Source organism: Oncorhynchus gorbuscha, unplaced genomic scaffold, assembly GCF_021184085.1.
Source record: "Oncorhynchus gorbuscha isolate QuinsamMale2020 ecotype Even-year unplaced genomic scaffold, OgorEven_v1.0 Un_scaffold_1245, whole genome shotgun sequence".
NCBI classification, from domain to species: domain Eukaryota; kingdom Metazoa; phylum Chordata; class Actinopteri; order Salmoniformes; family Salmonidae; genus Oncorhynchus; species Oncorhynchus gorbuscha.
Genome location: NW_025746078.1, coordinates 1306 through 14615, shown reverse-complemented (window position 1 = coordinate 14615; position 13310 = coordinate 1306).

Below are 13310 nucleotides of genomic sequence, written 5' to 3'. Positions count from 1 at the left end.
ATAATCTAGATATTATACAGGTACAGGTTATTAAGATATAATCTAGATATTATACAGGTATATATATAAAAGGTTAAAGATATAATCTAGATATTATACAGGTACACAGAACAGGTACAGGTTATTAAGATATAATCTAGATATTATACAGGTACATAGAACAGGTTATTAAGATATAATCTAGATATTATATAGGTACATAGAATAGGTTATTAAAGATATATTCTAGATATTATACAGGTACATAGAACAGGTACAGGTTATTAAGATATAATCTAGATATTATACAGGTACATAGAACAGGTTATTAAAGATATAATCTAGATATTATACAGGTATATAGAACAGGTTATTAAGATATAATCTAGATATTATACAGGTACATAGAACAGGTTATTAAATATATAATCTAGATATTATACAGGTACAGGTTATTAAAGATATAATCTAGATATTATACAGGTATATAGAACAGGTTATTAAGATATAATCTAGATATTACACAGGTACATAGAACAGGTTATTAAATATATAATCTAGATATTATACAGGTACAGGTTATTAAAGATATAATCTAGATATTATACAGGTATATAGAACAGGTTATTAAGATATAATCTAGATATTATACAGGTACATAGAACAGGTTATTAAGATATAATCTAGATATTATACAGGTACATAGAACAGGTTATTAAGATATAATCTAGATATTATATAGGTACATAGAATAGGTTATTAAAGATATATTCTAGATATTATACAGGTACATAGAACAGGTACAGGTTATTAAGATATAATCTAGATATTATACAGGTACATAGAACAGGTTATTAAAGATATAATCTAGATATTATACAGGTACAGGTTATTAAGATATAATCTAGATATTATACAGGTATATATAAAAGGTTAAAGATATAATCTAGATATTATACAGGTACATAGAACAGGTTATTAAGATATAATCTAGATATTATACAGGTACATGTTATTAAGATATAATCTAGATATTATACAGGTACATAGAATAGGTTATTAAAGATATATTCTAGATATTATACAGGTACATAGAACAGGTACAGGTTATTAAGATATAATCTAGATATTATACAGGTACATAGAACAGGTTATTAAAGATATAATCTAGATATTATACAGGTATATAGAACAGGTTATTAAGATATAATCTAGATATTATACAGGTACATAGAACAGGTTATTAAGATATAATCTAGATATTATACAGGTACATAGAACAGGTTATTAAATATATAATCTAGATATTATACAGGTACAGGTTATTAAAGATATAATCTAGATATTATACAGGTATATAGAACAGGTTATTAAGATATAATCTAGATATTATACAGGTACATAGAACAGGTTATTAAGATATAATCTAGATATTATACAGGTACATAGAACAGGTTATTAAAGATATAATCTAGATATTATACAGGTACATAGAATAGGTTATTAAGATATAATCTAGATATTATACAGGTACATAGAACAGGTTATTAAAGATATAATCTAGATATTATACAGGTACATAGAACAGGTACAGGTTATTAAGATATAATCTAGATATTATACAGGTACATAGAACAGGTACAGGTTATTAAGATATAATCTAGATATTATACAGGTACATAGAACAGGTTATTAAAGATATAATCTAGATATTATACAGGTATATAGAACAGGTTATTAAGATATAATCTAGATATTATACAGGTACAGGTTATTAAGATATAATCTAGATATTATACAGGTATATATATAAAAGGTTAAAGATATAATCTAGATATTATACAGGTACACAGAACAGGTTATTAAGATATAATCTAGATATTATACAGGTACATAGAACAGGTTATTAAGATATAATCTAGATATTATATAGGTACATAGAATAGGTTATTAAAGATATATTCTAGATATTATACAGGTACATAGAACAGGTACAGGTTATTAAGATATAATCTAGATATTATACAGGTACATAGAACAGGTTATTAAAGATATAATCTAGATATTATACAGGTATATAGAACAGGTTATTAAGATATAATCTAGATATTATACAGGTACATAGAACAGGTTATTAAGATATAATCTAGATATTATACAGGTACATAGAACAGGTTATTAAGATATAATCTAGATATTATACAGGTACAGGTTATTAAGATATAATCTAGATATTATACAGGTATATATATAAAAGGTTAAAGATATAATCTAGATATTATACAGGTACACAGAACAGGTTATTAAGATATAATCTAGATATTATACAGGTACATAGAACAGGTTATTAAGATATAATCTAGATATTATACAGGTACATAGAACAGGTTATTAAGATATAATCTAGATATTATACAGGTACAGGTTATTAAGATATAATCTAGATATTATACAGGTACAGGTTATTAAGATATAATCTAGATATTATACAGGTATATAGAACAGGTACAGGTTATTAAGATCTAATCTAGATATTATACAGGTACATAGAACAGGTTATTAAGATATAATCTAGATATTATACAGGTATATAGAACAGGTTATTAAAGATATAATCTAGATATTATACAGGTACATAGAACAGGTTATTAAAGATATAATCTAGATATTATACAGGTACATAGAACAGGTTATTAAGATATAATCTAGATATTATACAGGTACATAGAACAGGTTATTAAGATATAATCTAGATATTATACAGGTACATAGAACAGGTTATTAAGATATAATGGGGCCACATAACAGGTACTCGGATGGGGCCACAGTGTCTCCTGACCCCTCCTGTCTCAGCCTCCAGTATTTATGCTGCAGTAGTTTATGTGTCGGGGGGCTAGGGTCAGTTTGTTTATCTGGAGTACTTCTCCTGTCCTATTCGGTGTCCTGTGTAAATCTAAGTGTGCGTTCTCTAATTCTCTCCTTCTCTCTTTCTTTCTCTCTCTCGGAGGACCTGAGCCCTAGGACCATGCCCCAGGACTACCTGACATGATGACTCCTTGCTGTCCCCAGTCCACCTGGCCATGCTGCTGCTCCAGTTTCAACTGGCCTGGGCCCTAGGACCATGTCCCAGGACTACCTGACATGAGGACTCCTTGCTGTCCCCAGTCCACCTGGCCATGCTCCTGCTCCAGTTTCAACTGTTCTGCCTTACTATTATTCAACCATGCTGGTCATTTATGAACATTTGAACATCTTGGCCACGTTCTGTTATAATCTCCACCCGGCACAGCCAGAAGAGGACTGGCCACCCCATATATGCTCTCTCTAATTCTCTCAGGTTTCTTTCTCTCTCTCGGAGGACCTGAGCCCTAGGACCGTGCCCCAGGACTACCTGACATGATGGCTCCTTGCTGTCCCCAGTCCACCTGACTGTGCTGCTGCTCCAGTTTCAACTGTTCTGCCTTATTATTATTTGACCATGCTGGTCATTTATGAACATTTGAACATCTTGGTCATGTTCTGTTATAATCTCTACCCGGCACAGCCAGAAGAGGACTGGCCACCCCACATAGCCCGGTTCCTCTCTAGGTTTCTTCCTAGGTTTTGGCCTTTCTAGGGAGTTTTTCCTAGCCACCGTGCTTTTACACCTGCATTGTTTGCTGTTTGGGGTTTTAGGCTGGGCTTCTGTACAGCACTTTGAGATATCAGCTGATGTATAAAGGGCTATATAAATAAATTTGATTTGATTTGATTATAATCTAGATATTATACAGGTACAGGTTATTAAGATATAATCTAGATATTATACAGGTATATAGAACAGGTACAGGTTATTAAGATCTAATCTAGATATTATACAGGTACATAGAACAGGTTATTAAGATATAATCTAGATATTATACAGGTATATAGAACAGGTTATTAAAGATATAATCTAGATATTATACAGGTACATAGAACAGGTTATTAAGATATAATCTAGATATTATACAGGTACAGGTTATTAAGATATAATCTAGATATTATACAGGTACAGGTTATTAAGATATAATCTAGATATTATACAGGTACATAGAACAGGTTATTAAGATATAATCTAGATATTATACAGGTACATATAACAGGTTATTAAAATATAATCTAGATATTATACAGGTACATAGAACAGGTACAGGTTATTAAAGATATAATCTAGATATTATAACAGGTACAGGTACTATAACAGGTACTATAACAGGTACTATAACAGGTACTATAACAGGTATTATAACAGGTACAGGTACTATAACAGGTATTATAACAGGTATTATAACAGGTACTATAACAGGTACAGGTACTATAACAGGTATTATAACAGGTACTATAACAGGTACTATAACAGGTATTATAACAGGTATTATAACAGGTATTATAACAGGTACTATAACAGGTACAGGTATTATAACAGGTACTATAACAGGTACTATAACAGGTATTATAACAGGTACTATAACAGGTATTATAACAGGTATTATAACAGGTATTATAACAGGTACAGGTACTATAACAGGTATTATAACAGGTACTATAACTATACTATACTATAACAGGTACTATAACAGGTACAGGTACTATAAATGTAAAAATGTAATGTAAAAATGTATTATAACAGGTATTATAACAGGTACTATAACAGGTACAGGTACTATAACAGGTATTATAACAGGTACAGGTATTATAACAGGTACTATAACAGGTACAGGTATTATAACAGGTATTATAACAGGTACTATAACTATACTATACTATAACAGGTACTATAACAGGTATTATTACAGGTATTATTACAGGTATTATAACAGGTACTATAACAGGTATTATAACAGGTATTATAACAGGTATTATAACAGGTACTATAACAGGTACTATAACAGGTATTATAACAGGTATTATAACAGGTACTATAACAGGTATTATAACAGGTACAGGTACTATAACAGGTATTATAACAGGTATTATAACAGGTACTATACAGGTATTATAACAGGTATTATAACAGGTATTATAACAGGTACTATAACAGGTACTATAACAGGTATTATAACAGGTATTATAACAGGTATTATAACAGGTACTATAACAGTTATTATTACAGGTACTATAACAGGTATTATAACAGGTACTATAACAGGTATTATAACAGGTATTATAACAGGTATTATAACAGGTACTATAACAGGTATTATAACAGGTATTATAACAGGTACTATAACAGGTATTATAACAGGTATTATAACAGGTATTATAACAGGTACTATAACAGGTATTATAACAGGTACTATAACAGGTACTATAACAGGTATTATAACAGGTATTATAACAGGTATTATAACAGGTACTATAACTATACTATAACAGGTATTATAACAGGTATTATTACAGGTACTATAACAGGTACTATAACAGGTATTATTACAGGTACTATAACAGGTACAGGTACTATAACAGGTATTATAACAGGTATTATAACAGGTACTATAACAGGTATTATAACAGGTATTATTATAGGTATTATAACAGGTATTATTACAGGTATTATAACAGGTACTATAACAGGTACTATAACAGGTACTATAACTATACTATAACAGGTATTATAACAGGTATTATTATAGGTACTATAACAGGTATTATAACAGGTACTATAACTATACTATAACAGGTATTATAGCAGGTATTATAACAGGTACTATAACAGGTATTATAACAGGTATTATAACAGGTATTATAGCAGGTATTATAACAGGTACTATAACAGGTACTATAACAGGTATTATAACAGGTATTATAACAGGTATTATAACAGGTACTATAACAGGTATTATAACAGGTACTATAACTATACTATAACAGGTATTATAACAGGTATTATAACAGGTACTATAACAGGTACTATAACAGGTATTATAACAGGTATTATAACAGGTACAGGTACTATAACAGGTATTATAACAGGTATTATAACAGGTACTATACAGGTACAGGTATTATAACAGGTACTATAACAGGTATTATTACAGGTATTATAACAGGTACTATAACAGGTATTATAACAGGTACAGGTACTATAACAGGTATTATAACAGGTATTATAACAGGTACTATACAGGTATTATAACAGGTATTATAACAGGTACAGGTATTATAACAGGTACTATAACAGGTACTATAACAGGTACTATAACAGGTATTATAACAGGTACTATAACAGGTACTATAACAGGTACTATAACAGGTATTATAACAGGTATTATAACAGGTACTATAACAGGTATTATAACAGGTACTATAACAGGTACTATAACAGGTACTATAACAGGTATTATAACAGGTACTATAACAGGTATTATAACAGGTATTATAACAGGTATTATAACAGGTACTATAACAGGTACTATAACAGGTATTATAACAGGTATTATAACAGGTATTATAACAGGTACTATAACAGGTATTATAACAGGTACTATAACAGGTATTATAACAGGTATTATAACAGGTACTATAACAGTTATTATTACAGGTACTATAACAGGTATTATTACAGGTATTATAACAGGTACTATAACAGGTATTATAACAGGTATTATAACAGGTATTATAACAGGTACTATAACAGGTACTATAACAGGTATTATAACAGGTATTATAACAGGTACTATAACAGGTATTATAACAGGTACAGGTACTATAACAGGTATTATAACAGGTATTATAACAGGTACTATACAGGTATTATAACAGGTATTATAACAGGTATTATAACAGGTACTATAACAGGTATTATAACAGGTATTATAACAGGTACTATAACAGGTATTATAACAGGTATTATAACAGGTATTATAACAGGTACTATAACAGGTATTATAACAGGTACTATAACAGGTACTATAACAGGTATTATAACAGGTATTATAACAGGTATTATAACAGGTACTATAACTATACTATAACAGGTATTATAACAGGTATTATAACAGGTACTATAACAGGTACTATAACAGGTACTATAACAGGTACTATAACAGGTACTATAACAGGTATTATAGCAGGTATTATAGCAGGTATTATAACAGGTATTATAACAGGTATTATAACAGGTACAGGTATTATAACAGGTATTATAACAGGTACTATAACAGGTATTATTACAGGTACTATAACAGGTATTATTAACAGGTATTATAACAGGTACAGGTATTATTACAGGTATTATAACAGGTACTATAACAGGTATTATAACAGGTATTATAACAGGTATTATAACAGGTACAGGTACTATAACAGGTATTATAACAGGTATTATAACAGGTACTATACAGGTACAGGTATTATAACAGGTATTATAACAGGTATTATAACAGGTACTATAACAGGTACAGGTATTATAACAGGTACTATAACAGGTACAGGTATTATAACAGGTACTATAACAGGTACTATAACAGGTATTATAACAGGTACAGGTACTATAACAGGTATTATAACAGGTACAGGTATTATAACAGGTACTATAACAGGTACAGGTATTATAACAGGTACTATAACAGGTACTATAACAGGTATTATAACAGGTACAGGTATTATAACAGGTACTATACAGGTGAGGTCCTTACCTTTCCGATCAGCAGCACTGTTCTGGCCTCTGATGATAAATACTCCTTATCATTGATCAGGTCCTGGAAGGAGACAACTTATTAAATACTCCTTATCATTGATCAGGTCCTGGAAGGAGACAACTTATTAAATACTCCTTATCATTGATCAGGTCCTGGAAGGAGACAACTTATTAAATACTCCTTATCATTGATCAGGTCCTGGAAGGAGACATTAAATACTCCTTATCATTGATCAGGTCCTGGAAGGAGACAACTTATTAAATACTCCTTATCATTGATCAGGTCCTGGAAGGAGACATTAAATACTCCTTATCATTGATCAGGTCCTGGAAGGAGACAACTTATTAAATACTCCTTATCATTGATCAGGTCCTGGAAGGAGACAACTTATTAAATACTCCTTATCATTGATCAGGTCCTGGAAGGAGACAACTTATTAAATACTCATTATCATTGATCAGGTCCTGGAAGGAGACATTAAATACTCCTTATCATTGATCAGGTCCTGGAAGGAGACAACTTATTAAATACTCCTTATCATTGATCAGGTCCTGGAAGGAGACATTAAATACTCCTTATCATTGATCAGGTCCTGGAAGGAGACAACTTATTAAATACTCCTTATCATTGATCAGGTCCTGGAAGGAGACATTAAATACTCCTTATCATTGATCAGGTCCTGGAAGGAGACAACTTATTAAATACTCCTTATCATTGATCAGGTCCTGGAGGAGACAACTTATTTAAATACTCCTTATCACAGATGACAGGCGGTGTGTGTTAAATACTGTGTGTGTGTGTGTGTGTGTGTGTGTGTGTGTGTGTGTGTGTGTGTGTGTGTGTGTGTGTGTGTGTGTGTGTGTGTGTGTGTGTGTACCTTGTCAGGAGGAGTGTAGACAACTTGGAGGGCAGGATCGGGGTCTTTAGGAGACTCCAGATGACAGGCGGTGTGTGTGTGTGTGTGTGTACCTTGTCAGGAGGAGTGTAGAACTTGGAGGGCAGGACGGGGTCTTTAGGAGACTCCAGATGACAGGCGTGTGTGTGTGTGTGTGTGTGTGTGTGTGTGTGTGTGTGTGTGTGTGTGTGTGTGTGTGTGTGTGTGTGTGTGTGTGTGTGTGTGTGTGTGTGTGTGTGTGTGTGTGTGTGTGTGTGTGTACCTTGTCAGGAGGAGTGTAGAACTTGGAGGGCAGGACGGGGTCTTTAGGAGACTCCAGATGACAGGCGGTGTGTGTGTGTGTACCTTGTCAGGAGGAGTGTAGAACTTGGAGGGCAGGACGGGGTCTTTAGGAGACTCCAGATGACAGGCGGTGTGTGTGTGTGTGTGTACCTTGTCAGGAGGAGTGTAGAACTTGGAGGGCAGGACGGGGTCTTTAGGAGACTCCAGATGACAGGCGGTGTGTGTGTGTGTGTGTGTGTACCTTGTCAGGAGGAGTGTAGAACTTGGAGGGCAGGACGGGGTCTTTAGGAGACTCCAGATGACAGGCGGTGTGTGTGTGTGTGTGTACCTTGTCAGGAGGAGTGTAGAACTTGGAGGGCAGGACGGGGTCTTTAGGAGACTCCAGATGACAGGCGGTGTGTGTGTGTGTGTGTACCTTGTCAGGAGGAGTGTAGAACTTGGAGGGCAGGACGGGGTCTTTAGGAGACTCCAGATGACAGGCGGTGTGTGTGTGTGTGTACCTTGTCAGGAGGAGTGTAGAACTTGGAGGGCAGGACGGGGTCTTTAGGAGACTCCAGATGACAGGCGGTGTGTGTGTGTGTGTGTACCTTGTCAGGAGGAGTGTAGAACTTGGAGGGCAGGACGGGGTCTTTAGGAGACTCCAGATGACAGGCGGTGTGTGTGTGTGTACCTTGTCAGGAGGAGTGTAGAACTTGGAGGGCAGGACGGGGTCTTTAGGAGACTCAGATGACAGGCGGTGTGTGTGTGTGTGTCTTGTCGTTAAGGAGGAGTGTAGAACATACTGGCTGAATGGGTCTTTAGGAGACTCAGATAACATACTGGTGTGTGTGTGTGTAACCTTGTCAGGAGGAGTGTAGAACTTGGAGGGCAGGACGGGGTCTTTAGGAGACTCCAGATGACAGGCTGAATGGGTGTGTGTGTGGCTGTGTACCTTGTCAGGAGGAGTGTAGAACTTGGAGGGCAGGAATGGGTCTTTAGGAGACTCCAGATGACATACTGGCTGAATGGGTCTGTAGTGTTAACCTTGTCAGGAGGTCTATAGTAGTTAACTTGGAGGACAGGACGGGGTCTTTAGGAGTTAACTCCAGATGACAGGCGGTGAATGGGTGTGTGTGTGTACCTTGGCTGAATGGGTCTGTAGAACTTGGAGGGCAGGGCTGAATGGGTCTTTAGGAGACTCCAGATGACAGGCGGTCGACTTGTTAACATCACTGAACAACGCCACGTCACACACGATGTACAGCTTCTGTAACCACGTTAACATACGCACATCACGTCAACAACACGCCAGTTTACTGGCTGAATGGGTTATAGTTGACTGTTGGTGAAGATCTAATAAATAAATCTAATAACATACTGGCTGAATGGGTCTATAGTCAGTTAACATACTGGCTGAATGGGTCTATAGTCAGTTAACATACTGGCTGAATGGGTCTATAGTCAGTTAACATACTGGCTGAATGGGTCTATAGTCAGTTAACATACTGGCTGAATGGGTCTATAGTCAGTTAACATACTGGCTGAATGGGTCTATAGTCAGTTAACATACTGGCTGAATGGGTCTATAGTCAGTTAACATACTGGCTGAATGGGTCTATAGTCAGTTAACATACTGGCTGAATGGGTCTATAGTCAGTTAACATACTGGCTGAATGGGTCTATAGTCAGTTAACATACTGGCTGAATGGGTCTATAGTCAGTTAACATACTGGCTGAATGGGTCTATAGTCAGTTAACATACTGGCTGAATGGGTCTATAGTCAGTTAACATACTGGCTGAATGGGTCTATAGTCAGTTAACATACTGGCTGAATGGGTCTATAGTCAGTTAACATACTGGCTGAATGGGTCTATAGTCAGTTAACATACTGGCTGAATGGGTCTATAGTCAGTTAACATACTGGCTGAATGGGTCTATAGTCAGTTAACATACTGGCTGAATGGGTCTATAGTCAGTTAACATACTGGCTGAATGGGTCTATAGTCAGTTAACATACTGGCTGAATGGGTCTATAGTCAGTTAACATACTGGCTGAATGGGTCTATAGTCAGTTAACATACTGGCTGAATGGGTCTAGTCAGTTAACATACTGGCTGAATGGGTCTATAGTCAGTTAACATACTGGCTGAATGGGTCTATAGTCAGTTAACATACTGGCTGAATGGGTCTATAGTCAGTTAACATACTGGCTGAATGGGTCTATAGTCAGTTAACATACTGGCTGAATGGGTCTATAGTCAGTTAACATACTGGCTGAATGGGTCATACTGGCTATGGGTCAGTTAACATACTGGCTGAATGGGTCTATAGTCAGTTAACATACTGGCTGAATGGGTCTATAGTCAGTTAACATACTGGCTGAATGGGTCTATAGTCAGTTAACATACTGGCTGAATGGGTCTATAGTCAGTTAACATACTGGCTGAATGGGTCTATAGTCAGTTAACATACTGGCTGAATGGGTCTATAGTCAGTTAACATACTGGCTGAATGGGTCTATAGTCAGTTAACATACTGGCTGAATGGGTCTATAGTCAGTTAACATACTGGCTGAATGGGTCTATAGTTAACATACTGGCTGAATGGGTCTATAGTCAGTTAACATACTGGCTGAATGGGTCTATAGTCAGTTAACATACTGGCTGAATGGGTCTATAGTCAGTTAACATACTGGCTGAATGGGTCTATAGTCAGTTAACATACTGGCTGAATGGGTCTATAGTCAGTTAACATACTGGCTGAATGGGTCTATAGTCAGTTAACATACTGGCTGAATGGGTCTATAGTCAGTTAACATACTGGCTGAATGGGTCTATAGTCAGTTAACATACTGGCTGAATGGGTCTATAGTCAGTTAACATACTGGCTGAATGGGTCATATAGTCAGTTAACATACTGGCTGAATGGGTCTATAGTCAGTTAACATACTGGCTGAATGGGTCTATAGTCAGTTAACATACTGGCTGAATGGGTCTATAGTCAGTTAACATACTGGCTGAATGGGTCTATAGTCAGTTAACATACTGGCTGAATGGGTCTATAGTCAGTTAACATACTGGCTGAATGGGTCTATAGTCAGTTAACATACTGGCTGAATGGTCTATAGTCAGTTAACATACTGGCTGAATGGGTCTATAGTCAGTTAACATACTGGCTGAATGGGTCTATAGTCAGTTAACATACTGGCTGAATGGGTCTATAGTCAGTTAACATACTGGCTGAATGGGTCTATAGTCAGTTAACATACTGGCTGAATGGGTCTATAGTCAGTTAACATACTGGCTGAATGGGTCTATAGTCAGTTAACATACTGGCTGAATGGGGAGTTAACATACTGGCTGAATGGGTCTATAGTCAGTTAACATACTGGCTGAATGGGTCTATAGTCAGTTAACATACTGGCTGAATGGGTCTATAGTCAGTTAACATACTGGCTGAATGGGTCTATAGTTAACATACTCAGTTAACATACTGGCTGAATGGGTCTATAGTCAGTTAACATACTGGCTGAATGGGTCTATAGTCAGTTAACATACTGGCTGAATGGGTCTATAGTCAGTTAACATACTGGCTGAATGGGTCTATAGTCAGTTAACATACTGGCTGAATGGGTCTATAGTCAGTTAACATACTGGCTGAATGGGTCTATAGTCAGTTAACATACTGGCAGTTAACATACTGGCTGAATGGGTCTATAGTCACTGGCTGAACATACTGGCTGAATGGGTCTATAGTCACTGGCTGTTAACATACTGGCTGAATGGGTCTATAGTCAGTTAACATACTGGCTGAATGGGTCTATAGTCAGTTAACATACTGGCTGAATGGGTCTATAGTCAGTTAACATACTGGCTGAATGGGTCTATAGTCAGTTAACATACTGGCTGAATGGGTCTATAGTCAGTTAACATACTGGCTGAATGGGTCTATAGTCAGTTAACATACTGGCTGAATGGGTCTATAGTCAGTTAACATACTGGCTGAATGGGTCTATAGTCAGTTAACATACTGGCTGAATGGGTCTATAGTCAGTTAACATACTGGCTGAATGGGTCTATAGTCAGTTAACATACTGGCTGAATGGGTCTATAGTCAGTTAACATACTGGCTGAATGGGTCTATAGTCAGTTAACATACTGGCTGAATGGGTCTATAGTCAGTTAACATACTGGCTGAATGGGTCTATAGTCAGTTAACATACTGGCTGAATGGGTCTATAGTCAGTTAACATACTGGCTGAATGGGTCTATAGTCAGTTAACATACTGGCTGAATGGGTCTATAGTCAGTTAACATACTGGCTGAATGGGTCTATAGTCAGTTAACATACTGGCTGAATGGGTCTATAGTCAGTTAACATACTGGCTGAATGGGTCTATAGTCAGTTAACATACTGGCTGAATGGGTCTATAGTCAGTTAACATACTGGCTGAATGGGTCTATAGTCAGTTAACATACTGGCTGAATGGGTCTATAGTCAGTTAACATACTGG